We start from the raw sequence: 26,442 nt of genomic DNA, 5'->3' as shown, positions 1-26,442 counted from the left end.
GTGCCTTTTCCTGAGAATCCAAAGCGATGGTCTTGGGAGTCTCTGCTCTAGGATGACTCACAGGTTAGGAAGGCACACAGATGAGCCAGCTCTGGCTCTGAGGAAAGTGAGAACAGCCAGCACAGGGCCACTGTGGTTTCTGAATTGTCTTCTGGTCCACCTCTCCATCTAGGAAATGATTTCACAGGATTCATGACTTGCAGCAGGAAAAGATGAGGATCCATGTGATGTGCCTGAGACCATGGCCTCGGGCCTCAGTACCTACAAGTTCCGATGCGTGGGATCTCCGAGAAGCTCAGGGCATGGGCCAAACAGCTCATATTTTTCTTTAACATTAGTAAAAAAATTTACATCCTCTATTTTTTTTCTCTTTGAAACAATTGATCACTATGTAGGCCTGGCTACCCTAGAGCTTGCTATGTAGACCAAGCTGGCCTCTGACTCACAGAGATCCACCTACCTCTACCTCCCATGTGCTGGTATTAAAGGTATGTGTTACCACGTTTGACACTTCTCCCTATTATATCTCAATATTAAGGCAAATTTTAAAATAAAATCATGTGAAATTGGTGTTCTGGGTACTCAGCACAAGATATCTTGTGGAAATATTGTTTCTGTCCATTTCCACGGTGTTCTTACTCAGGCCATAGCAGGGGACCTGGGTCCACTGGCATGCTGTGCCCACTGGATTGGTAGATAAAGAAGCTAACATTCTTTAGATGCCAACAAGAAGTCACATCAGATTCCAGTTGTTTTTTTTTTTCAGTTGTTTTTACCTACATAGCATCAGTGTAGTCCTCGTAACTCTGCAGTGATACGTATTTTATACAAAGGAAATTCAAGTGACTGGTGACACGGCTCTATGAGTAAAGGTGCTTGCCACCAGTAATTGCTTGAGTCCAGTCCCTGGTACGACGTGGTGGAAGAGAGGAATTGACCTCCATGTAGACACAGTGTCATTTATAGTCACGTGCACATGCGCACACACAATAAACACGTAAACATAACGAGGTCTGGAAAAGGAAAAGAACCCAGCTCTTCTGAAGCTTTGCTTTGTTTCATACATCACATGTCCCCCCTGAGTCTGGGTTACCTAATCTTTTTTTGGAGACTGAATAAGCAATGTAGCTTCCTGGGGTTATGAAAGAAACTTCCCACCTTCATCTCCCTCTACTGAAGGCTGAAAAGGGCAGAGATCACAGGCCTTGCCTATGGGCACAGGAAGGCAACCTCTCTGCGGGGTCTAAGAGATAAAAAGCGCCTCTCATTCTCAAGAAAGTTAAGCAGTGGAAAAAGACTGAACTGCAGTGTGCAGATATGGACAGTAGTAGAGGGAGCTTGCCACAATCTTACGTAGGTGGCTGCATGTGCAGAGCCTGGAGCCTCAGCTAGGGGTCTGGACCCTCAGGTGAAGCTGGGACAAAGGCTGAGACCTTCCTGCTGATCCTCAGCCCTGACATGAGAACAGCCTGGCACCTTGGAGGGTGGAGCCAGCCCTTGAGCATCTCCAACTCTTCACAGACCTCCATTGGGTTGGACCATCAAATCAGACAGAGCCTGGCTCCTCCCCTAAGAAACAATCTTTGGGAAATGTCCTCATCACACCTCGATGTATTGTGGAAGTGCCCACCACGTGCTTAACCTGGCAAAGCTGCATCTCTTTCCCTGTAATCATCTTGGCAGAAGTGACGCTACCCCGAGAAACACTTATACTCTCCCTTTGGGTATTAGATTAGTGGAACAATGGTCACAAGAAATTGGAGTTTCCCCAGGAATCTCATGCTGGGAGAAGGAAAGGGCTGAAGCCTGGTACTAGCCAGTGGAGGAACTTGTCTCCCAGGAAGAGGTTTTACACATTTCTGACAACTTATTAGACCACCATACAGAAGAGAATTGGAGCTGACAAAGACACAGGAGTGGATGTTGGGTAGAATTACACCTTGACTAGAGCTGCTTATGTGTGCTTCTTGTTCTTTATTTAGAGATAAACTTTATGTCAGGAGCAAGAAGACATACTTGGAGCATCACTGGACCTTTTTATTCCTCTTCCCAATGAGGCCACAAAAAGATCTCTTTTTGATCTTTTCACCGTTACTTCTCTGTTTAATTTACCTGTTGAAGAGAGGTTTTGACCCTAACAATGATGTCCACTGCCATTTAATGCCTCTTTCTGGAGGCTCACTGGACCTCAAATTCCCTAGACCTTTTGGGCAATGGATTTCCTTGTCTCCTAGAATAAAGAGTGGATGGAGATGAATGTTGTACTCCCGTCTTCCTCCCAGTCCAGTGTCTTGTCCCTTTTTTTCCATCTGTGGATTTGATTCCATTTTTGGACTCACAGCTCCTGAAAACCTCTTAAAATGTCTGTCATCAGCATTAGCCTGCCTCCCAGGCCAAGGGAAGGCCCAATGTGTGGTTCTGCACCCCACAGTTTGCACACCCCACTCTGGCTCTTGATCTTGTCTAGCCTATGTGTTCTTTAACTTAACTTCTGAAGGAAGCCCCCCCTTTTTTTCTAGAAGACCTTGCAGTTAAACATGTGAGGTCCAAGGGATACTGTAGTTCTCCCCAAGGCAAAGCAGACCCTTGTTGCTTGTAGGGTCCTGTAGAGAATGCAGGGTTTGGGGTTTTGGTTTTGTTATTTTTGTTTTGTTTCTTTTGGGGGGGTTGTTAGTTCTTTGTTTTGTTTTGTTTTACAGAACCTGTTCTCTCCAGGTCTCAGGACCCTTGGGCCTAGCTCTTTCTTGAGACACTGCAGGGATAGACGGCCACCCACATTGTTACTGCTGGGCCTGTTAGGATGACCCACAAAGAAAGAATACCCATACCGTGTTATTTTAGGATAACAACCAGTTAGAAGGATATCATCACTCTTAGCTTGTTTAATCTTTTAAATTTTGTGGAACTCTTAAAAAAGCACAGATTACAAGGCTCTAGATTATTCACAGATGTCCCATTTGCAGATAATGACTATCCATGAAGGGGTCACTTAAGATTCCAAGGGGTGCCCATGATGCCCTTGGCTTCCTTCTTACGCTAACCGGACAACATCCTCAACGCCTTTTGGTACTCTTTCCTTATAACACAGAGAATGTAGGGGTGTGTGTGTGGTGGGTGGAGAGCAAAACTGAACCATGGGACTTGAGCCCCAGAGAGCTGGATTTCATAATGTAATTATAAGAGGTGGCCAAAGGGAAATCTAGTGTGAACTCACTGGATACAGGTTTCAAGGTGCCTCTGAAGTGGTGTTCCTGGGTAGCAAGTAACAGCAGCCCCTCTAAAAGGAAAGAGACACATCCTTCAGTTACCATTTTGCCTACATGCATTTTTTTCCTGCTGTGAACTCCTATTTCTGGGAGTACAGATATGATCCACCACGCCCAGTTTATGCAGTCCTGGGGATTGAAGCCTAACAGGCGCTTTATTGATTGAGATACATCCTCAGCTAACTATTTTTGCATTTCATGATTTATGCCTCTAAAATATTAAAATTACCTAAGTACCTAATGCTAGTATTTACTCATACATCTCTGTTTCTCCACATCAAAGTAGTAATGTGGAGCTGAGGCTGTAGTTCAGGGGTATTTGCTTAACACATGTAAGACCCAGAGTTCATCCCTCAGCATGGTAAAGAAAAGTGATAAAGTGATGAGTTGCCTTTAGGCCCGCATACACAGAGTTTGCCAGGCGTCGTGGCACATACTATAATCTCAGTCTAGAAATTGGATAATCAGGAGTTCAAGGTCATCTTCAGTTACATACAAGGTCTACAGACCTTTACTGAAAGAAAGAGAGGAGAGAGAGAGAGAGAGAGAGAGAGAGAGAGAGAGAGAGAGAGAAAGTAGCTGAAAATGACTTAGAAGTTATGAGCTGGTGAGTTGGTCCAGTGGGTATTGGTGCTTGCTGCTCCCCAAAACTGACAACCTGAGTTCAATCCGCAGAACCCACAGTGGAAGAAGAGAAGAACTGACTCCTGAAAATTATCCTCTGACCTCCACATGTACATCTGTGTACACATGCGCACACACATACACCACAGCACCACCACCACCACCAACAACAACAACACCACTACCACCACCACTGCACCACACCTACCTATATACCTTATCCCTGAACAACTGACAAAATTTGATGGTTAGAGATGCTTAAGTATTACTGTGATGCCTGGACGTTACTGCACACTCAGCAGCATTGATCCTCATTCAGAAATGCACTGGCCAGGTATACTGGTTTTCACTGCAGTCACTTTTCAATACGTCATCAGGTTGACCAAAACTGTACAGTGCAGAAGTGTGTAAGCTTTTCTTCTTAAACACCAGACACAGCAGGCACCTGTCAGGTGGAGAATGAAGACGAGAAGCTCATCCTGTTATTACATCTGTGTGTGGGACAGATACAGGAGGGAGAGCCAAAGGTCACAGGCCCATAGAAAGCACTTGACCCTGCTGTGACTCAGCCAGGTGGAGTACAGGTTGCTGTTGTGATGCTGAAAACATCAACTCTCGTCACCCCAATGGCTTTCCTGTCTATCATCTTTGAAATTTACAGTATTTCAAAATCCATAGTTGCTGATTTTCATTAGGAAAAGAAACTGGAAGTGGTCCCTTTTGTCTGTCGCCTGCAGCTGTTCTCAGAGCTGTCGTTGGCTAAGCAGGTCTAAGTGTCTATGACACTCCATGGCTAGGTGAACCTTCTCAGCCTAGCCCAACCTGAGGTAATCCTGCTTCTGTCCTCTCTGTAGAGATTTGGGCTGTCAAGCTGCGCTGGGACAAAGGAAAAGTAGCACCAATACAGGGACAGTTCTTTACCAGCCCCTTCATCCACAGCTGCCAGGGCTGATTCCGTCCTCTGGTCCCTGCTTTGCCAGCGCGTCTCAAGGGTCCGCCTCATCTGTTTCTAATGACCTAAGCTTCTGTCTCTTTGTGTGAAGCAGGCCCCACAGTGTACCTTGTCTACACTCTTCCTGCCAAGTGTTGGGATTACGGGCACCTAGCACCACATATGGCGTCTCTAAGACCCACTCAGCTCCAGGGGTCCCTTTTCCACACTCTTCTTCCTCTTCAGGGGTCTATGTCAGCAAGTTACCCTTCCGTCTGATTCTCTGACTACTCTTCTGTGTGTCTGCTTCTTTCCCTCACCCTATAAATGTAAGTCTTATTCTCTCCTCCCTGCCCTGCCCCCCTCCCCTTGGGAGCTTTTACCCTGCCCTTAACCAACTTCTTGAAAAGAGCACACATGCTGTGCTTCAGCATTTTTTTTTTAACTTCCCACCATGAGTCTAAACAAACTGCCCTTACTAAGATTACCAATGATGACCTCCCCCTCCCCCCCCCCCCCCCCCGCTTCCCCTCCTTCCCTTCCTTCCCTTCCTCTTCCTCCTTCTGGAGAATTAGACCTAGCCATATAAACGCTCTAACTCTGAGCCCAGGCAATAGCTTTTTCCTCCTTTCGGGGCTGAAGGCTGAACCTACCCAGGTCCTTGAGCAAGCTGGACAATCAATCTACCATTGAACCACATTTCCAACCACCAAAGATTCTCCTGTCAAATTATTAACTGACATATGTTTGTTCTTCACTGGTGTTGACCTCCTAGTACTTAGCCAGTTTTGGTAACTACTCCTTAAAAAAACGTATGATTTCATTGGCTTTTCTGGCCTCCTCTGACTTTTCAACATGTGGTTGAAAATCCCTCATATTGGTGTGCTCAGGGTTTTGCCTTTGACCCTGCTACTCAGCCTTTTGACCATCAGTTCCCTCTCGGGTGCTTTTTCTGGGAGAGATGTGTGCTGTGACCAGTGGTGCCCAAAGCATCACTGCAGGACCAGAAACCTTTTGAACTCTTGAGGTTCCAACAGCCACGGTCTTGACTCAGAGGAATCCATTTCGAGTTGTAGAAGTTTCAGGCATTGGACCCTCGGAGAGTTGGATGGAGCTGACTCTTAACGAGTGACTCACCCCTTCCCTGTTGTTGCTTTCAGATAACTGAAGGCCACAGAACTGTGGTTCACAAAGACTGCATCCACGGAGCTGCCCCCATGGAGCTGTCCCATTGTCTTACCTGTCGCCACACGTAGCTATGATCCACTGGTCTTGGCTGCTCTGTGTGAGCTCACTGCAAGGACACACTACAGTATCCAGGCTCTATAAAGATGGCCCCTGGTTTGGGATGTTGTCCATGGTGCTGCTCATAATCTTGACTCCTTGTGCAAGAATTCCTTCAGGGCTATGTGTGTCTTGAAATTTACTAGGAATATGTGCTTTCCAAAGATTTTACAGTGTACATTCTCTCTCTCTCTCTCTCTCTCTCTCTCTCTCTCTCTCTCTCTCTCTCTCTCTCTCATTTTTATTCTTTCAAGACAGGGACTCACTATGTAGCTCTGGCTATCCTAAAACTCATTATGTAGATCAGGCTGGCCTCAAACTCAGAAGTTCACCTGCATCTGCCTCCCAAGTGCTGGGATTAAATGTGAGAGCCACCACTGTCTGCCCCAGTGTACATCCGTACAAGCATGAGACGTAATCCCCAATGCTCTTAACATAAGCACAAGATAGACTCATTGGTCTAATTCTTTACTGCCAGGTTGTTGCATGCTGCAAAAAGGCCTCATGTGGCTGGGTAAAAACTGCTCTGATCTCTGGTGTTTGAATCCAGCCTCACTATCTCCAGTTTCCTGCTGGAGCTAAGCTGTGTGATGTTTCCATGCTCCCACAGTGAAGATCTTTCCTGTTTTGCTGGTCCTGAGACGCTTTCCTCTAAGACGCCTGCTGCAAGGGCCAGTGACATAATGTGTGAGACCCAGCACCAGTTAAGAGGCAGCCAGATCTCTGTGAGTTCAAGGCCAGCCTGGTCTACAAAGCAAGTCCAGGACAGCCAACGCTACACAGAGAAACCCTGTCTCAAAACAAACAAACAAAAAAGGTAGAGCAAGAAAAACCATTTCCACAGCCACCGCCCCCCCACCCCCCACCAGCTACAGTGAGTAGTTAACATCTGCTATTCAACATTACACTTCCTCAGTACTCAAAGCTCAAGTGTAGACCCACACAGTACCTGAGGCCTGCCCCATAATTTGACACAAAGGCTTAATACATTCTGTGCCTAGGTCCAAACCCCTACCAAGATGGGTGTCCTCCTTGGGTGGCAGCTGTAGGCAGGGAAGGGAAGAGGGAAGGAGGCCAAAGGCAAGAACACCGATGAATGGAGACCTCTAGTCTCAACTGTGTTTTGTGTTGTTCCATCAGGCATTAGTCATAAAATACAAAGCCAAAGCAGGCACGGTGGCAGATGCCTTTCAGCCTACCACTTGGAAGGTAGAGGCAAGAAGATCAGGAGTTGAAGGCCAGCCTGGGCTACATAAGACTGTCTCAAAATAACAAACCCAAAAATCCGAATGAAAAGTAACAACAACAACACCCATATAAAGCTAAAACTACTAAGGATTTATTTCAAGATAACGACTGCTGGTTGTCTAGGCTCAAGCTTAGTGCCCTGTTGGTGCCCTGCCTGGCACCCCCTGAGAACCAATGCCCTCTGCCCTCTGCCCTCTGCCCTCTGCCCTCTGCCCTCTTCCCTTCCCAGTCTTGGATTCTCTAGAAGGCTGTGTTGAGTTCCATTGCCACCGGTGGTCATGATTTCTGCAGAAAGATCCTCAGGCCATCAAGAGTGTCTATTTGGAGTTTGTATGAGTCCCTTTCTCCCTCAATGGCCACAGTGGTGGAACTTAATCCTTCTCTTGGCTCTCTTCATTTCTGGTAAGTAGGATAGTGTATTTTGTTCATTACTGTTATAGTCACTAAGTCTTCAGGTACCAACATAATGCTTAAAACATATTGCTGGCCTGGCATGTGAGGCTCTGGGCTTGATACCTAGCAGTAATAAGAGTAATAAGAGTAGCAATAGTAATATACTATCCAGTGAGGAAGTACAGAAACTCCCATGACAGACAAAAAACTACAAACTCTGGTTAACACTTGTCTAATCTAGTGAAGTCAATGGGATACTTGACAGTAAAAGAAAACTACTCTCCAGCCAAAATATTAAGGAAGAACTAGGGTAAAGCCAGGCATAGAGGCGCATACCTGTAATTGGATGTAAATGCACTTACGTATTTATGTGTTTTTACAATTACCTCATTTCACCCAACTAGCTTGGGAGAAAGTGTTGTATGACAAAACCTTTCTTGGGGAGACACAACACACACATATCATACTCCAGTGAGGGAACCCACACAGACCAAAGTACAGATATCACCAAGGTCCAAAACCAATGAGTTTTATTGGGGTTACTCAAAGGAACATGAGTAAGGGGCTACTTACAGGAGCAGACACCCACCAGGGCCCACCCCAGCATGGGTGACAGCTCACAGCAGCTAGGAACCTGGACTACACTGAGCAGCCTGCAGGCAGCTTAACAGATTGAAGAGCATCCTTTCCAGGTGCCTCAGTTGATCCCCGCCTCTTCCAGGCAGCTTTGCTGGTTTCTGCTGCTTCTAGGCAGCTGGTCTGGTCTCAGAATCATCTATACAGCTCAGATTTATTTCCTCTGGATGGAATTCTCTGCTCTTATTGTTTACTCTGGTAGGGATGAGGTTAGTGAATCTGGTCAGTTTCAGGGACTTCCTGAAGCTATTTTGAGGTGTTTCCCTTCCTCCTTCAATCTCAGAGGAAACTGTTGTATATGTAACAGGCAGATTCCACTTTTGTCCTATTATAATAAACTAACATAGCGATTTCACTGCTGGGGTGTGTGCTTGAGACCCTCATCAAACACACGTTTCTGTTTACCAACACAATCACTGTCATTTTACAGGTGGGGAAACTGAGGTTCAGAGCAGAATAGTAACCTGACCATGGTGATAGAGTCAAGAAGCCACAGGTCCCTCTGGCCACTTTTTTCTCTCTCAAAGAACACCAGGGAAACAGCCTATCTGGAGGGAGGAACCCAACCAACTGCTCTTCAGCATGGCTTGCTTCTAAACTGCGTCTCATTTTTCTTTCTTTCCTTCTTCTTCTTCTTCTTCTTCTTCTTCTTCTTCTTCTTCTTCTTCTTCTTCTTCTTCTTTGCTTTTCAGGACAGGTTTTCTCTGTGTAGCCTTGGCTGTCCTGGACTCACTTTGTAGACCAGGCTGGCCTCGAGATCACAGTGATCTGCCTGCCTCTGCCTCCCAAGTGCTAGGATTAAAGGTGTGTACTACCGTGCCCAGCTCTCTGTTCTTTTAACTGTCTTTTTTTATTTAAATAATTTATTCAGATCACATCTCAATTGTCGTCCCTTCACTGTGTCTTCCCTTTCCCCCCTCCCTCCCTCTTTAACCTTTTTCCTTTGCTAGGCCTGTGACAGAAGGGGACCTCCTCCCCCAACATATGGTCACGGCCTATCAGGTCTCATCTAGGTAGTCAGCTTCCCCTTCCTCTGAGTCCATCCAGGCCTCCCCACTAAGGGGAAGTGGGCAAATAGGGGGCACCAGAGTTCATGTCAGTGTCAGTCCCAACTCTCCATACAACTGTGGAGAACACACTGTCCATTGGCTAGCTCTGAATAGGGGGTCTAGGTTTACTGCATGCATTGTCCATGGTTGATACAGTGGTTTGTGTATATCCCCTGGGTCCAGATCTGCCAGCTGTGATGGTTTTATTGTAGGATTTCAGGACCCTCTGGATCCTTCCATTTCCCCATTCTCCCATACCTCACTCACCTGGAGTCCCAATAGCAAGTCCCAGCATCTGTCCTAATCCCCCTCTGAGTGACGAATCTCAGAGGACATCCATGGTTGGATAGTATCCAATTATAAGTGAGCATATACCATCCTGGGTGAGTTAACCCAGACCCAGAAAGATACACATGGTATATACTGTTTTAACTGTCTTTTCTGGGCCATGTGGAGAGAACTGTCTGCTGTGACGGGGAAGGCTCCTCGTGCTCTCTGCCTACACACCTGTCCGCTGTTACGGGGAAGGCTCCTTGTGCTCACTGCCTACGCACCAGCCAAAGAGCTTCAGGGAGGAGGAACTTCTCTAGCAGGGGAGATGAGTGGCTCTCAACAGCACAAGTGGCAGAAAGACTCCCTGGTGCATCCTGCCATAAATGCTGAAGGTTTTACAAGCAGGACCCTGATTCGGGGGGAGAAGCATCCTCCCAGAATCCTACAGCAAACTGTGGCAGAAGTCCAGCCCCAGCAAGGGGCTTTTTGTGGTCATTGCATCAGTCAACAAGTGTCATGCAGCTGCAGATAACGAGGGATGACACTTGTAGGACTGGTGGCCATAGGCACCTCAGCATCATTTTCATTTAATTAAGACCTTGAAGCTACAGTCTCCTTGGGAGTTGATTATATGTTTGTAAAATGGAGTGAACTCTTTTGAAGTCGGAGATCTTGGAGCCATGAGTAAGTGCTTCCTGTCTCGCTCCAACTTTGCCCCACATTAGGCATGATGAATAGGTGGGAACAGTTATAGGGAAGTCCCTCTAGGCAAATTTAGTAACTGTATCTTTGTGGCCTGTGGGAGCTAAAAATAAAACTTTCTGAAATGCCACACTCAAGGAGTGCCTCGCCCTGAGGAAGACCCAGCTCTGATTGCAAGGCCAGCAAATGCATTCTGTCTTCAGTTAGCAGCCACTGTCCTAGCTGTCTACGTCACTGGGACACTCTTTCCGTCTATCTGTGCTTTGCTTTGACCCTTCAAGAGGCCACAGGGAGCTTGAGACAAGAGCACCAACAGTGAGGCTGATGCGGTGGCTCATTAGGTAAAGGTGCTCGCCACCAAGCCAGATGTAAGACCTACATGCTGGAGAAAACCAACTCTCACTGGTTGACTACATGTCCTCTGACCTTATATACTATGACATGCACACACACACACACACACACACACACACACACACACACACACACACACACACAGAGTTAAATAAACAAATAAGGAAGAGGAGGAGGAAAACTCAACAGTGACAACAGTAGGTCCAGATGAAAGGGATGGCAAATTTGGCAGCTATCCTGGCAGCTTTCTCCATTTCCTGTGGTCTTCCAGATGCTGGGCCTCAAGTCCACTTTATCTATGCTCAGTACTTCCCAGGTTAGCCATAGGATCCCCCCAAAGCCTCAACCCTATCTTCTCCCACAACCTCATCTCCTTAATCTGGAGCTGAGCCTGCCCTCAGCTCATGCCTGCCAGGTGGCACTTCTACAGTCAACTCCTGAGTAGCCCCGCATCTTGCATTCCCCTTCACCCCACTGCTAGGGTGCAAATCTGTGGATAAAAGAGGAACATTAATTACCAGGCGTATCTCCAAGAAACGAAGGTAGGTCCGTTCTCTCTGAACGCCTTCCCTCCTCTTCTTCCTGCTCTAACGCTGCCACTGACTTTCCTGCCTTGCTTGTTCATACCCTCATTTATATCTCAGTGGCCACAGATGCTCTCCCGGGGAGATGGCATCCTGATAAAATACACGGGTAATGTAGCAGGGACACACATACTGAGGCAACATGCCACACTCTTGGTCTGGGGACAAGCAACTCAGTTTTGCTTGACATAGAGTGATGGTTACTTTAGGCACATAGTTTTTTATTCCAATTCATCTGGGGGACTTCCTAGGCACCTGGCATAGTGATATATTCTGGCTAAAACATCTAGAAGGTTTTCCTTTTCTATTATCATGGATACCTGAGAACAAGCAGATACAGCAAGGTCTGTGGTGTCCCTGGAAGCTAGCAAGGAACAGTTAGCGACCTAGAGATGAAGTGCAGTCTGCCACATATAACCTACACCATGCTCTGCAACCTGGCTGCTCTCAAACTCAGGGGAAATTTTCTGAGGAGGCAAAAAAACAAAAACAAAAATTAAAAAAACCAACCCCAAAACGAAACAAACAAACAAAAATACAACCAATCGAAAAACCTAAGAAAGCCCTAGAAGGATCACCTTGCTCCTTCCTGGGCATGCCTGGATATACACCTGCAGAAGAGTTCTGAAAACCAGATATTTTGTGGGTTCTCAGGATGTCAACACTCAGGAGGCAGAGGCAAGCAGATCTCTGTGAGTTTGAGTCTGTCTCTCCCTCCCCTGCCCTTCCCCCTCCCCCTCATACATACACACACACACACACACAGAGAGAGAGAGAGAGAGAGAGAGAGAGAGAAGGACTTCCAACCAACAGCTAGTTGGCTAATTCCTTTGTCATGCAATCAGTAAACCTAGCACTCTTTTTCCTTTTGAGGTTGAGTTTTTTAATCAAGTTTTCCTTTAGCAGGGCCAGTGCTACCAAGCAGAGGAGCACAGTTTATCAGAAGGATGGCAAGGTTGCATTCTTAGTCTAGCCTATAGTTTGACTCACTCAAGCCCACAAGAACTGTCACTATGGCAGGCAGCTGTCAGCTCTAGGTTTGCTGGGTTGGCTTCTCCAAGGGAGAGAACTTCAGCTTTGGATTTGGCATTGTTGTTAGCCTTTATGTATGCTCTGCAGAACAAGTCTGACCACAGGGTCATGAAGACGCTAATCAGGTCAGTGTGGGAAAGGTTGGAATCTGGGTTCAGCAGTCACAGAGGAGGACCTCATACGTAGCATTGACTTCCTGGCTCTGGAATATCACAGTTCTCTGTAGGTTATGTAAGGACTGTCCAATGGGACAGCCCAGACCTGAAGAGTGAGCCCCAGTGGTCCAGTTCTTCCAGGGGCTGATCTGACTCAGCACCTTGCCGTATCCAGTTCCTCAGCTATGCTGGGAGTCTTCCTGGAGCGAGTCACTCACATTCCATAAACAAGACAGGCACAGCAGTGATGCTATTGGCTCGTGGTTAGGTAACTCCCCAGGATCCTGCTGATAACCATCCCCTCTGCTGCCACTCGTGCAAGTTGCTTCATCATTGTTATTATCCCCTTCCTCAACAGGACAGGCTAGATGCAGAAAACCCAGTCCCTGCCCTCCAGGAGCCTGGAACGAGTTGGGAAGGTTTAGCTGAGTTAATAATGAACCTACACATAGCAGCGCAGATGGAATCTACAGACTGTGTCATCAGACCCCACACCCACATCTGACTGGAACTGCTGAGGGGTGACTGGTTTTCACCAAGGGACCAAGACTACTGATACATATGTTTATACATATGTGATACACACACACACATATGTATACATACACACACATATATATACACACACACATATATACATACACACACATATATATACATACACACACATATATACACACATACATATATATATATACATACACACACACATATATATATATATATGAGAGAGAGAATCATATGATAGTCCCAGTCTAGCTTCAGACTCACAGCAATCCTACCTCAGCTTTCCAAGTACTAGGATTATAGACATGAGTCACCCTACCTGGTCCACCCTCCTGCTTTTAAACAGCTTCAATAAGTTGCACATATTTAAAGTCTATGAACTGATGGGTTTTGATATACGTCTCCCTTGTAAAACTATTACAATTGGTCAAGACAATGACTACAGGCATCATGACTTCATTTCATCCTCCTTTAATATCCTGTGTCCATTTGAAATCTTCTGCTTCCTGCCCCTCCCCCCTCACACCCAGCGAACTACTCACACGTTGTCACTCATTTCAGACTTCCTTACAATCTCTAGAATTGTTTATGAATGGAATCATTCAGTATGCTTATGCTTTTGTCTGCCTTTTTTCATCCTACACATCATTATTTGAAAGTCCACCCACGCCATTGTCTGGAGAGAAAAAAAAAACCCAACTCGTTCCTTCTTATTGGTAAAGTAGAATTACATTAACATGTACACAGCAGAATGTGTTTACTCACATATTGATGGGTCCTTGGGTGGATTCTAGTTTGGGGACTGTTACGAATGAAACAGCTAAGACTATGCATTTACTTGTATGGGTGTTGAGCTTTTTCTTGTTGTTAGGTTGGGGTGTTGGTGAGGACCAGGGTCTCACACATGCTAAGCAAGTGAGCACCTCTGAGCCACATCATGATCCCAAGTGTCTATGTAAACACACGCTTTTATCTCATTGGTAAGTACCCAGGGGTGGAATGGCTCACCTATGTGACAAGTCTGTCTTTAACCTTTAAAGAAGTTGTCAAACTGTCTTCCAAAGTGATTACACCATTTTACAACTCCAGCGGCTGCTTATGGCAGTCCCAGTTGCCCCAAGGCTTTGTCAGCATTGATGTGCTCAGTGGTTTTAATTTTAGGCAAGTGTGTATCACAGTATCTCCTTGTGGTTTTCATTTGCATCCTCCTCCACCCACCATGATTAGTGGCCTTGAACATATTTGTCCCTTCTATCTATGTGTCTTCTTTGGTGACACTCTGAATATTTTGCATTTCTAAATTAAGTTATTTGTCTTTTATGACTGAGGTGTTTTGTTTTTACAATTATTTTTTTTTTGAGACGGGGCCTTACTATATAGCTCTGATTGTCCTTAAAGATCTATATAATTCGGGTTGGACTCAAACTCATAATCCTCCTGCCTCAGCTGCCACTAGGCTAGGTTCTATGATTGTGTTTTGCACACACATCACACACACATACACACACCACAAACACACACTACACACATATACACACTCACACTAAACACACATATACACATCATAAATGCTCACACTCCACACACATTACACACATACACACTCTTACACATCTATACACATACTATGTTTATGTTCATATAAGCTACACATGTGCACATGTATACATACACACACACATATTTGTAGATGAGTTAGTAGTGAACCCACAGACAGCAGAGCAGATGGAATCTGTACCATCAGACCTTACACGCATGGCTGAATGGAATTGCTGAGGAATCTGGTCTTCACCAAGACTAAGGCACCAAGACTACTACTTCTCTCTCTCTCTCTCTCTCTCTCTCTCTCTCTCTCTTTCTCTCTCTCTCTCTCTCTCTCTCTCTCTCTCTGTATGTGTGTGTATATATACTGCTTTTGATCCCAGAACTCCAGAGGCAGATGCAGATGGATCTCTATGGATCTCTGTAAGTTCAAAGCCAGCCTGTTCTATATAGTAAGTTTCAAAATACATAATGATAGCTTGTCTTAAAAATAAATAAGCCAGGCAATGGTAGCACATGCCTGTAATTCCAGCACTCGGGAAGCAGAGGCAGGCAGATTTCTGTTAGTTCAAGGCCAGCCTGGTCTACAGAATGAGCTCCAGGACAGCAAGGCTATGCAGAGGAAACCCTGTCTCAAACAAACAAATGAACAAACAAATAAATTATCAAAGTTAAATTTTATGTGTGTGGATATGTTTATGAAAGTGAATATGTATGTGTCTGTGGGCGCATCTGTGTCACAGCATGCATGTGGAAGCCAAAGGTCAACCTGTGGGAGTCAATACTCTCTCCATGTAGAGTCAAGCATTAAACTCATTGCTTGACTCAGGATTGACAGGAAGTGCCCTTATCCGATAAGCCATCTTGCCAGCCCAATTTTAAACTTTACGCAGGGTCTCACTTTGTAGCCCTGGATGGCCTGGAACTAGCTCTTTAAACCAGACTGGTCTTGAACTCACAGAGACCGACCCACCCCTGCCTTTCCTGAGTGCTGGGATTAAAGGCGTGTACCGCCACACTTGGCTCCTGCTTTAAATCTTGGTGATGTTTAGATCAGCGAAACCGATGTGTTATACTTAATGCTTTTTTGGTACAGTTTAAGAAATCATTGCCAAATCCAGGACTTCTTCTAACTGAAACTTTTGGTTCTTTCATTTTGGTCAGTGGTCCATTTTAAGTTTTGTGAATATCTTCACACCATATGCCTAAACATTCAGCTCAGTTGTTTTAACATTCCTGGTCAATACTCTTCCTTCTCCTCACCAAACCTCGGCTCTGATTCTTTGTGAGGTTATGTCCTGTTCTAAACTCAGATGACTCCTAAGCCCACCAGCCTCTGACCCCTTTCTGCGCAGCCCAGAGTTCTGTGGAGACAAAGTCTCAGCCTCACCCTTCTCCTGACACCACTGGTGCGTCATCTGCCACTGAACACAAGCAGTGGAGGGAGACCTGAGCATTTCTCTGAGACCAACCCATTTCCCTTTTTCTCTTTCTCTCCCTTCTCCCAACCCCCTTTCTCTTAGACTGATTCTTGGGTAGCCCAGGCTAGCGTCAAACTCAGTATGTAGCTGAGAGTGGCTATCATGTCCTATCATGTCCCTTAATGCTAGAATTATAGTACGTGCCACCACGGCTGGTTTGTGTGGTCCTGGAAATTGATTGCATGTCCTTCTGAATGATGGACAAGCTACTGACCAACTGAGTTATGGCCTCAGCACATGTGTGTGTGCGCGTGCGCACACGGGTGCGCGCACACACACACACACACACACACACACACACACACACACACAAACACACACACCACGCCCTCCTACTCATGGTCATGGTTTTATTTCTGGTGCTAATTGCCTTCCTAGCCATCCATCTGATGCAGGGGGGAACTGAAACTCTTCCACTGGACATCAATTAGCCTGATTCCCTTGTTGGCACACAGGGAAACCCATGAGCAGTCTTTAGGGGGAGGGCAGATATTGCCCTTTTCACTTCATGAGTGAAAAAAAAATCAAGGTTCCACAAGATCTCGTGACCTAGTTCAAGTCATCCAATGGGCTCACCACAGAATGCCACCTTCTAGGGAGTATCTTAACCCCTGAGCCACACTGCCAGCCACCTGGCTGCCACCATCGAGAAAGGACTGAGCTTAGGCCTCTTGTCCCTTGGCTAGCAATTCTTGTCCTATAAATGCTGCAAATTGCATGTGGGATTTTCCTGCTTCCAAGAAAAGCTCCACATTCTTTTATGGTTTCAAAGAAAGGCAACTTCAATGGACAAGGGACTTCAAAGGCTGTGTTTAAGGTCTTGGCTATAGGCCTTCAAAGGGTATATTTAAGGTTGTGAGTGCAAGTCAAAGGATCGGAGTTGGTAGAGGGTGGCTTCCCCCTTTCAGAAGGATCTCAGCTTGTTTTCTTCTTCTGCCTTTTTGTTGGGTCCAGAAAGGAAGTGCTCCTGTGGGGCTGAGGGGTCATCTCACATGCTGAGGCTGTGCTAGGAAGGAGGAAGAGAAGGAAGAAGAAAGAAGGGAGGGAAGAGAAGGAGCAAAGGAGGGAAGGAAGAGAGGGAGAGAGAAGGAGGGAGGGAGGGGAGAGGCAAGGATGGGCTGGCTGACATATCTTTCCCCGACCCTACAGACCACAGGATTTCTAAAGAGATTCATTGTCCACATCAAGGCCCAAGCTTCTCAGCCTGTCCAAGTTACAAGCTATTCCCTGGGCCCCCTTATGTCCACCTAGTTGAGCTGGTGACTTAGGGACAACCGCACCTTTTATCTGGCTCACATGTCCCATCTTTTGCCCTCTCTACCTGGAGGCAAACAACCAACTTGAGTTTCAGTGTCTGTCACCCAGGAAACAGGCCCGTTTCCTGCCCTGACACTCTAGGTATGGCCACCTTGACCTTTGGCAAGCTTGTCCCTGGAGCTCAGTCTTGTAGAACCTCTTTCCTTGTGGCCTGAAACTGATACTTGGGCCTCGTGCATTTCTCTCTGCATAGTTATCTCATGTGTCTCTGGCACAGATGGGCCTGGCCCTGCTTCATACCAGCGTGTCTCATCAGCATGGGCATCGTCCATCTGCCAACTCCCAATGGGTTTCAACCATCGGCTTTTCCTGAGTCCTAGAAAGGAAAGAGGCAAAGGTGGCGCAGATAGGCAAGCACCTGTCAGGGCTGGAGGCTGGGATGAATAACAGCTGGTATTCAGCCCTAAAGATAACAGATGCAAGCACCCAGAGAGGCCCAGGGCTCAGAGCCAGTTCCTACCTGACCTTGGAGTACTCCTGGCCACGGAAACATCTCCATTGCTTCACACACAAGATGGCCTGAGGCTGGGGTGACTCCATAGGCCACTCTCCTATACTCCACATGCCAGTCTCTAGGGGAATGCACCTTGCCCTCCACTGTCCTGCTCAGGAAGGAACCTGCTCTGAGATGCCTCTCCTCTTTTTTTTTTTTAATTGTTTTTTTTTTTTCTGAGACAAGGCTTCTCTGTGTAGCCTTGGCTGTCCTGGACTCTCTCTGTAGAGAGAACTCTCCAGGCTGGACTCGAACTCACAGAGATCTGCCTGCCTCTGCCTCCCAAGTGCTGGGATTAAAGGCATACGCCACCACCGCCCAGATCTCCTCCTTTTCTTGAACATAAGAATTCTAAAATGAGACTGGAGAGATGGTTCAGGGATTAAGAGCACTTGCTGCTCTTTCAGAGGACCCATCTGTGACCCCAGTTCCAGGGGATCTGACATCCTCTTCCGGCCTCTACGGGCACTGCATCCACACAGTGCTCATAACATAGATGCAGGCAAAACGTTCGTACACACAGTAAGTAAATACCTTTTGAAAAAAGAAAGAATTAAAAAACAAAACAAAACATTGACTGTGGATGTAGCTCAGTGGCAAATAGAGCACATGCTCAGCGTGTACAAGGCCCAACACTGAGAATAAAAACAGAACACAAAAAGTTCTGGAAGTGTGCATGCCATGCTCCCCGCAGAGCACTTCCAAGGGGTCAACGTACAAACTGGGATTGGTCTCAGCTCTTAGGGAACTTGCTGCATCCTATAAATGTTGACACGGGAGCCACATGCAAAAATAAAGGAAGCCTGAGGTGACGACTAATGGAGGGGAGCTGTTCTTGGTAAGAAGACGTTCTGGAGTCAACTTTCTGAGCGCAGGAACTGGACAAAGGAATTTCAGGAGAAGGGGTGTGTGAGCCAAGGCATGGGAGTTAGGATCATGCAGGGGGATTGCAGGCAGTGTGCGCCTGTGACAGTAGTCTGGAACCAGTTCATAAACATCCTTGAAAGCCAGCTTTATGGGCACAACGTCTGAGTCAGGCGTGTTGCTTTGTTGCTTCGTAGCTGGGAACCTTGGGCAAGTTAGTTTATTTCTCAGAGCCTCGGCTTCCTTGTCGTAACTCTGGGATGAAGCGGCTGGGAGGAGTAAATGAAGGCATCCTTTGGGACGTGCATGGAAATGTCCCCGTATTCAGCAAGCACTCAACAAATGCATATTGTCAGTGCTTTCCAGAGATGGTGGGTAGGAGGGAGTAAGGCCTCCACGGCCTCAGAGGGCGGATTAGTAGAACCAGGTGATAGCAAGAAGACCTGGAGGTGGGGTGGGGCGGTCCTTGTTACAGATGCCCGGGTGTGGACTTAACACGTCTCATGTAGACACTGGCAGAACTGGGACAAAGAGGAAAGGACCAATGGGTGTCAAGATAGGGTCGGCAGGCTGGGGGGACTGAGGAGAGGGAGACACCCAAGACGGTCACATGCGGATCTCAGTACATCCCAAAGAGAAGCCCTGCCACAGGCTGGGCTCCCATGAGGGGAGCTCAGGGGGTGAGGTGGTGTGAAGTGAAGCCTGGCAGTGGGAAGTAGTCTGGGGCCATGTTAAGAGGCAGCTGCCGACTTGGAGAATGGAGGATGATGTTTCTAAAGCCACATGGAGCTGGGAGCATGGTCCAGTGTGTGCGCTCGCTCTCCCTCCTCCCTTCCCCCCACACCCCTCCCTCCCTCCTTCCCTCCCTCTTTCCCCCTCTCCCTCCCTCCTTCCCTCCCTCCCTACCCCCCACCGCTTGCTCCTTCTCCCCTCCCTCCCTCCCTCTCCTCCTCCCTTCCTCCCTGACCCCTCTCTCCTGCATACACACACACACACACACACACACACACACACACACACACACACACACAAACCACACACACACACACACACACCAAATAAGATGTAATTTTTTAAAATCCTACTTTAATTCCTTGGAATTACGTTTTTTCTTTTCTCTTTTCTTTTCCTTCCTTCTTTTTTCTTCTTCTTTTCTCCCTTCCCCAGACACTGTACTTCCTACACAGAAGCTGGTAGAGTTCATGCTGTGTAAACTTGGATAAGCCTCTTCCCCACTTTTAGACCTCAGCCTTGCCTTCCTCATTGTTGAAGGAACTGATGAGAAAATAAAAGTAAAGGGCTTAATGCATTCCCTGGCACAAATGTTCTCTTCCCTCTTAAAGCCTGATGGGATTGGATCCTTGGGACATGGCAGCCTCCCAGCCATCCAATCCCAGACCCTTCTGAGAAGGTTTTTCTTCTATTCTACAACCTTATCCTTCAAGCATTGAGGCACCTTCTCAAAGTCTGACATGAGAGGGGTGTGTGTGTGTGTGTCTGTGTGTGTGTGTGTGTCTGTGTGTGTGTGTGTCTGTGTGTGTGTGTGTCCAGTAACACAATTAAACTGGTGTCAGAGATGGGGGAGGCACTGCTAGGAACAGGAAGAGCCTTGGTCTCAGCAGCGTTACAGGAAGGGCTGCTGTGGGGCTCAAGAGGGTAGGTTTGCCTGAAGATGGCTCAAGATGCCTTGGTAAGCGAGCTGAACCTCTGCAGAAATCTCTCTCCTTTGGATCTAGAAGCCAGTGGGAGTGTCCTTTCCAAGAGGAACTGGCTTCCTAGCTAACCAAGGGTCACCCTCTGGACCACGGAGCGTTCCCGGAGGCAGTGTAGTCTGGTCTGCCCCTTCTCCATTCTCCTCCATTGCAATCTGGACTGTACAGCCCACTTCTGCCGGGGACACTGCATCTCCTGACGCCAGAGGATGTGAGTGGGTTTCCAAGCTCACAGCCACCGCTTTCTGTGGATGCCATCCTTCTTCCCAGTGGTAGTTCCGGAAACTCAGGGTCAGGTGACATGGCTGGCTCCTGTCCCCTCAGCCCCATTTGATGTCGATTAGAGAGTCTTGCCTTTCCCTGAATCTTGTCTTAGTTCAGTGGCTCTCAAACTTCCTAATACCGTCCCTCATATTGCACTGACCCCCAACCATAAAAATTATTTCGTTGCTACTTCATAACTGAAATTTTGCTACTGTCACAAATATCTGATAGGCAGAACATATGATATGTGACACCCCCACAAAAGGGGTCTTGACCCACAGGTTGAGAAGCTTACCGTAGTCATGTCTGTATCCTTGACGCTCATATTAGTTGCTTACACTAGATGAGATCTGCCAGGCAGGTTGGATATGTCCACACCATGTGTGCAAGCAAGGCAAGACCCCAGCCAGAGAGGGCTTTCCTGCTTTCAGAGTCACGCAGAGCAAGGAGCAGGGTGCAAAACATCAAATGTAGCCATCAAGCAGCACAAGGATGGGAGAATAAATGATGCTACTTTTTTGGTTTTTGGTTTTTCAAGACAGGGTTTCTCTGCATAGCCCTGGCTGTCCTAGACCCGCTTTGTAGACCAGGCTGGCCTTGAACTCACAGAGATCTGTCTCCCTGTCTCTGCCTCCCGAATGCTGGGATTAAAGGCATGCAACACCACACCCAGCATGATGCTACATCTTTATGGCATTCATCCTAAAGCAAAGCCACTTTACAATCAAACACAGCACTTTCAACACTTTACTTGTATCTGTGTATAAAGCAGACAACAATTTAAACAAAGTCATCCAGGCTCCTTCCCAAAGTGTTCTCCTTCCCAAATGCAAAATGAGATTCAGATGTGGATCATATGCACCAATTAAGGAGCCCCAGTCCCTGGGCTGTTTCAGTGACAGCCTTTGGAGAATGCAAGCATTCTCGGAGGATTCCGCTACATCCTAATTATCCAGTTGGGAATCGGTGTGTCTTCACGGGAAACCATTACTGAAAGCTTTTAGAATGAGCTGTCTCGAAGAAATTCCCCACAGGAACAAAGGGAGGAGAATTAGGTGAGTGCCAATTTCAGCACACACTCTGGCACCGAGAGGCAAACGCCCCACCCCATCCCCTGTGTCCTACTCTAAAATGTGGAATTTCTCTGGAATTTTTTGCGCTCCCATAGCGGAAGCTTGGACTCTCTTGGAGGCACCTCTGATCTTACACCACAACATGTTTCCTCTTTGGCTTGGACTGCTCTTTCTTCCTCCATCAGCCAAGCAAGAGGTGTCTCAGGGGGCCCTCTGCACCACTGCTTGCCCTGACCTCAGAGTCTCTCAACAGAAAAACTGGCCCATCCAATTCTGCTGCACCCCAGCCCCCACACAACACATCTTTCAACACTCACAGTAGCTGCTCACCTTGCTCACCTTTGAGCAGAACCATCCATAAGCTAGCTGTTCTTGGAGTCAGGTGTGAATAAAAAGGAAATAATTGGCATTACTATTCTTGACTTCCTCTCCTTATAGCTATTCTAGAACATTATTTCATGGGTACATTAAGATACTGTGAATTGGGCCTCTATTGGGTTATAGGGCCCTTAGGACCTCACTTTCAATGTCTCCGCTGCCCCCTTTGAAGCCTAGACCTGAATGGGAAACCCACATAGCTGGCTGCGTAGGAGGGAGGTGCCTGCGAAGTCATAGGGTCAGACCTGCTCAGGACTCTAAGACCCCAGGTAGAAGGTCAGGACCACCTGGGAGGTCACCAAAGGCATCAGGAGCTCACGTGGCTTTTTATGGTCTTTCTGTGTATACAGGAATCACTGAGAAGCTGGGCTTCCTGTTTACTCCTCAGAGCTGCTAGCTTCAGCCTTTCTCACACTGTTTCCAGCAGACCAAAACGCTTTGGCAAATGCTTTGGAACCTCCCCATTGTGGGGCAGAGGCCTGGGCCTCCTGGCTATCTGCCTATCTGGTTATCTGTGTATTTTTCTGTATGAAGATGAAGAAGACACGCCCTCCCCAACCCCTATGCCCCGAAGTAGTGGCTGAGCCACATCAGTGACCCATGTGGCATTCTTCCCAGGAAAGCGGCACCCCCTCTGAAGCCTGGGATTTCTGTTCTTCCTGTCCCTTCCTACTCTTCCTTCCTTCAGGTCTCCTACTCCACCCCATGTGAACCCACACCATCTCCCAGCCCTGTCAGACATGCAGGTGGATCTTTGCCTCAGATCAAGCAAACAGCCAATAACCAATTATGTGCTGGTGCTATGAAGCACAGAGAAGGTAACCATGTACAGTGTGATCTGCCGAAGTCAAAAGACACAACCGAGTGAGGCCTCAACAAAGGAATAGGAATTCTCTGGGGTGATGAAGCAGAAGACTAGAGCAGCCATCTTGGCCCATCCAGAGAGGCACAGATAATGTGTGGATTATCAGGAAAGCAAGAACCTTGAAGACTATGCTGAGTAATGAGTGACTCTATCTTAAATAAGCACAGCTCTTCTTCAGTACAATTTGTATATGACACGTACAAATACATATAATACAGAAGATGTACACTCTGATGGTTTTCACCTATATGTAGTGTGTGTGTGTGTGTGTGTGTGTGTAACCAACACAAACAATAATAACCACATCCATCCCTCCTGTCCCTTTGTAAACTCTCCCTTCCATCCCCAGGGTCTCCCGCAGTCACTCATCTGCAACACCCTGTCACTATATAGATAAGTTTGTATTTACCTAAAAATATTTTTCTTACTTTTTAAATTTCACTTAAAATGTTTATTTTGTGTGGTGTGTGCCTATAGAGGTAGGGGATGCATACCACAGCATGCTTGTAGAGGTCAGAGGACCACTTCCGGAAGTCAGTTCTCTCTTCTCCCCCATGTTCCTGGGAGCTGAGTTCAGGTCATCAGACTCCATTGGCAGGCATGTTTACTAGCCAGGCCGTTTTGACAATGCAAGTTTGTATTTTCTGATTTGTCAATAAATAAGATAGAATATCTAGTATGCACTATCTATATTTGTTCTGTCATTCAGCATGTCGTTCAGTGGTGAACACATTGAATGGCGTGTTCACAGGTAATCCCTGCTTCTTGCTGAGTAGTATTCCTTTCTTTGAATTATATCACAATTTATCTACCTTTCCACCTGTTGATGGCTATTTGGGTAGTTTCTAGTTTGGGGCTGTTACAAATACAGTTGATGCAAATGTGTACAAGTGTCTGCGTGAAAACAAGCTTTTATTTCTCTTAGATAAATACCCGGGCATGGAATGCCACATCAGATAATAGATTTGTGCTTAGAATTTTTAAAAACTATATATATAGTTTTATATATATATATATATATATATATATATATATATATATATATATATATATATTGAACCAGTCTCTCTCTCTACATTGCCCTGGCTGCCCTGGAATTCACTATGTAGACCAAGATGACATTAAACTCACAGAGATCAGCATGCTTCAAAAGTGCTGAGACTAAAGGTGTGTACCACGATGTTGGGCTCTTCTTTTAAACTTTAAAAAAAAATTACATTTATTTGTTTATGCAGGGTCAGGGGAAGCATGACAAACCACACTTATGGAGGTCAGAGGGTAACTTGTGAATGGGTGCCGGGGATTGAACTCAGGTTATCAGGGTTGGTGGCAAGCACCTGCATTTACTCTCTGATCCATTTTGCCAACTTCTTAAATAATGATTACATTTATTTATTTATCTCTGTGTATGGGGACCAGAGGACAACCTATAAGAATCAATTATTCTCTGGGTGTAGTGACTCATGCCTTTAATCCCTGCACTTGGGAGGCAGAGGCAGGTGGATCTCTGTGAGTTCAAGACCAGCCTGGTTTACAAAAGCAAATCTAGGACAGCCAGGGCTGTTACACAGAGAAACCTCATCTCAAAAAAAAGGGGGGGGGCAGGATATTCAGCCTCTTTGAGCCACAGCCTTGTCCAGCAAGTGTTTGGATGTTTGTCATCTTAGGCAAGAGGATGTACTCATGGGTGCTGCACCTGGAGCGGGGGAACCCATTCAATGCGCCACACCTGCAGCTGGCACATGATGGCCTGTCAAGTCCGCACAGCAGACGAGTACAGTTGTGAATTTGGCTCCATGAAATATTATGCACTGTGTGGCTTTGGTGGGATCTTAAGTTGTGAGCTGACACACACTGCTGTTGTTCCCCTGGACTTAGTAAAACGCTACATGCAGGTGGACCCTCAGAAGTACAAGGGAATATTTAATGGCTTCTCCATCACACTGAAAGATGGTGTTTGGCTAAAGAATGGGCCCCAAGGCTGGGCGTTGTGGCGCATGCCTTTAATCCCTGCACTCAGGAGGCAGAGGCAGGCAGATCACTGTGAGTTCGAGGCCAGCCTGGTCTACAAAGTGAATGCAAGACAGCCAAGGCTACACAGTGAAACCTTGTTTCAGAAGGAAAAAAAAAGGAAAAAGAAAAAGAAAAAAGAATGGGCCCCAACTTTGATTGGCTCTGCAAATTCGGCTTTTATGAAGTCTTCAAAGCCTTAAATAGCAACATAATTGGTGAGGAAAACACCTATCTGTGGTGCACATCACTATATTTAGCTGCTTCTGCCAGTGCTGAATTCTTTGCTGACGTTGCCCTGGATCCTATGGAAGCTGCCAAAGTTCGAATTCAAACCCAGCCTGGCTATGCCAACACATTGAGACAAGCTGTTCCCAAAATATATAAAGAAGAAGGCTTAAATGCCTTCTACAAGGGTGTGGCTCCTCTGTGGATGAGACTGGTCCCATACATCATGAAGTTTGCCTGCTTTGAACACTGTTGAAGCCTTGTACAAATCTGTGGTTCCTAAGTGTGGAAGGGAATGCACAAAGGCAGAGCAGCTAGCTGGTTGTGACATTTGTGGCAGGTTACATAGCTGGAGACTTCTGTGCAGTTGTTTCTCACCCTGCTGATGCTGTGGTCACTGTGCTGAATAAAGAGAAAGGCAGCACTGCGTCTCTGGTCCTGCAGAGACTTGGCTTTAGAGGTGTGCGGAAGGGACTCTTCACCCCAGTCATCATGACTGGCACTCTGACTGCACTGCAGTGGTTCATCTACGACTCTGTGATGAGCTACTTCAGGCTCCCTCACCCTCTGCCGCCTGAGATGCCAGAGTCTCTGAAGAAGAAGAAGAAGAAGAAGAAGCTGGGATTAGCTGAGCATCAGAGTAACACAGACTGAATCTGCTTGTTGATCAGTATTGAAGTGCAAAGGAACTTTTATATATTTGACACTGTAGGAAATGGTCTGTTCCTGATAATAATTACTGTAATACCCTTGCTTAAAGCAAGAGTTTCAAACTTACTGCTAAATAAACCCATCCATTCATGAAAAAAAAAATCAAGTATTCTCTTGCAAGTGGGGGAGTGTACTCAGATGTGCAGAGTCAGTGGCAAACACCTCTACCAGCTGAGTCATTGCTGTGGCCCTATGTTTCAATTTTATTTTATTTTTTAAAAAGATTTATTTACTTATTATTATGTATACAGTGCTCTGCCTGCATATGCACCTGCAAGCCAGAAGAGAGCATTAGATCACATTATAGATGGTTGTGAGCCACCATGTGGTTGCTGGGAATTTAACTCAGGCCCTCTGGAAGAGCAGTCAGTGCTCTTAACCACTGAGCCATCTCTCCAGGCCTGTTTCAAGTTTAAAAGGCCGTTCAGAAGAACTTTTCCAAAGCACTTGCTCATTTTCCAGGCTG

The 26,442-nt window shown here is 46.5% G+C and overlaps 1 pseudogene across 1 annotated transcript; it reads left to right on the top strand.

The window, feature by feature from the left end:
- Nucleotides 1-24,702: 24,702 nt before the first annotated feature.
- Nucleotides 24,703-25,919, top strand: LOC311583051 (solute carrier family 25 member 3-like; annotated as a pseudogene). The gene is made up of 2 exons: nt 24,703-25,017; nt 25,179-25,919. The product of its transcript is annotated as a solute carrier family 25 member 3-like (transcript).
- The last annotated feature ends 523 nt before the right edge of the window (nt 25,920-26,442 follow it).

The sequence above is a fragment of the Acomys minous genome, assembly GCF_964271855.1.
Source record: "Acomys minous genome assembly, chromosome: 14".
Lineage (NCBI taxonomy): Eukaryota > Metazoa > Chordata > Mammalia > Rodentia > Muridae > Acomys > Acomys minous.
The sequence above is the reverse complement of the archived record's forward strand: the minus strand, read 5'-3'. Positions and strand labels throughout refer to the sequence as shown.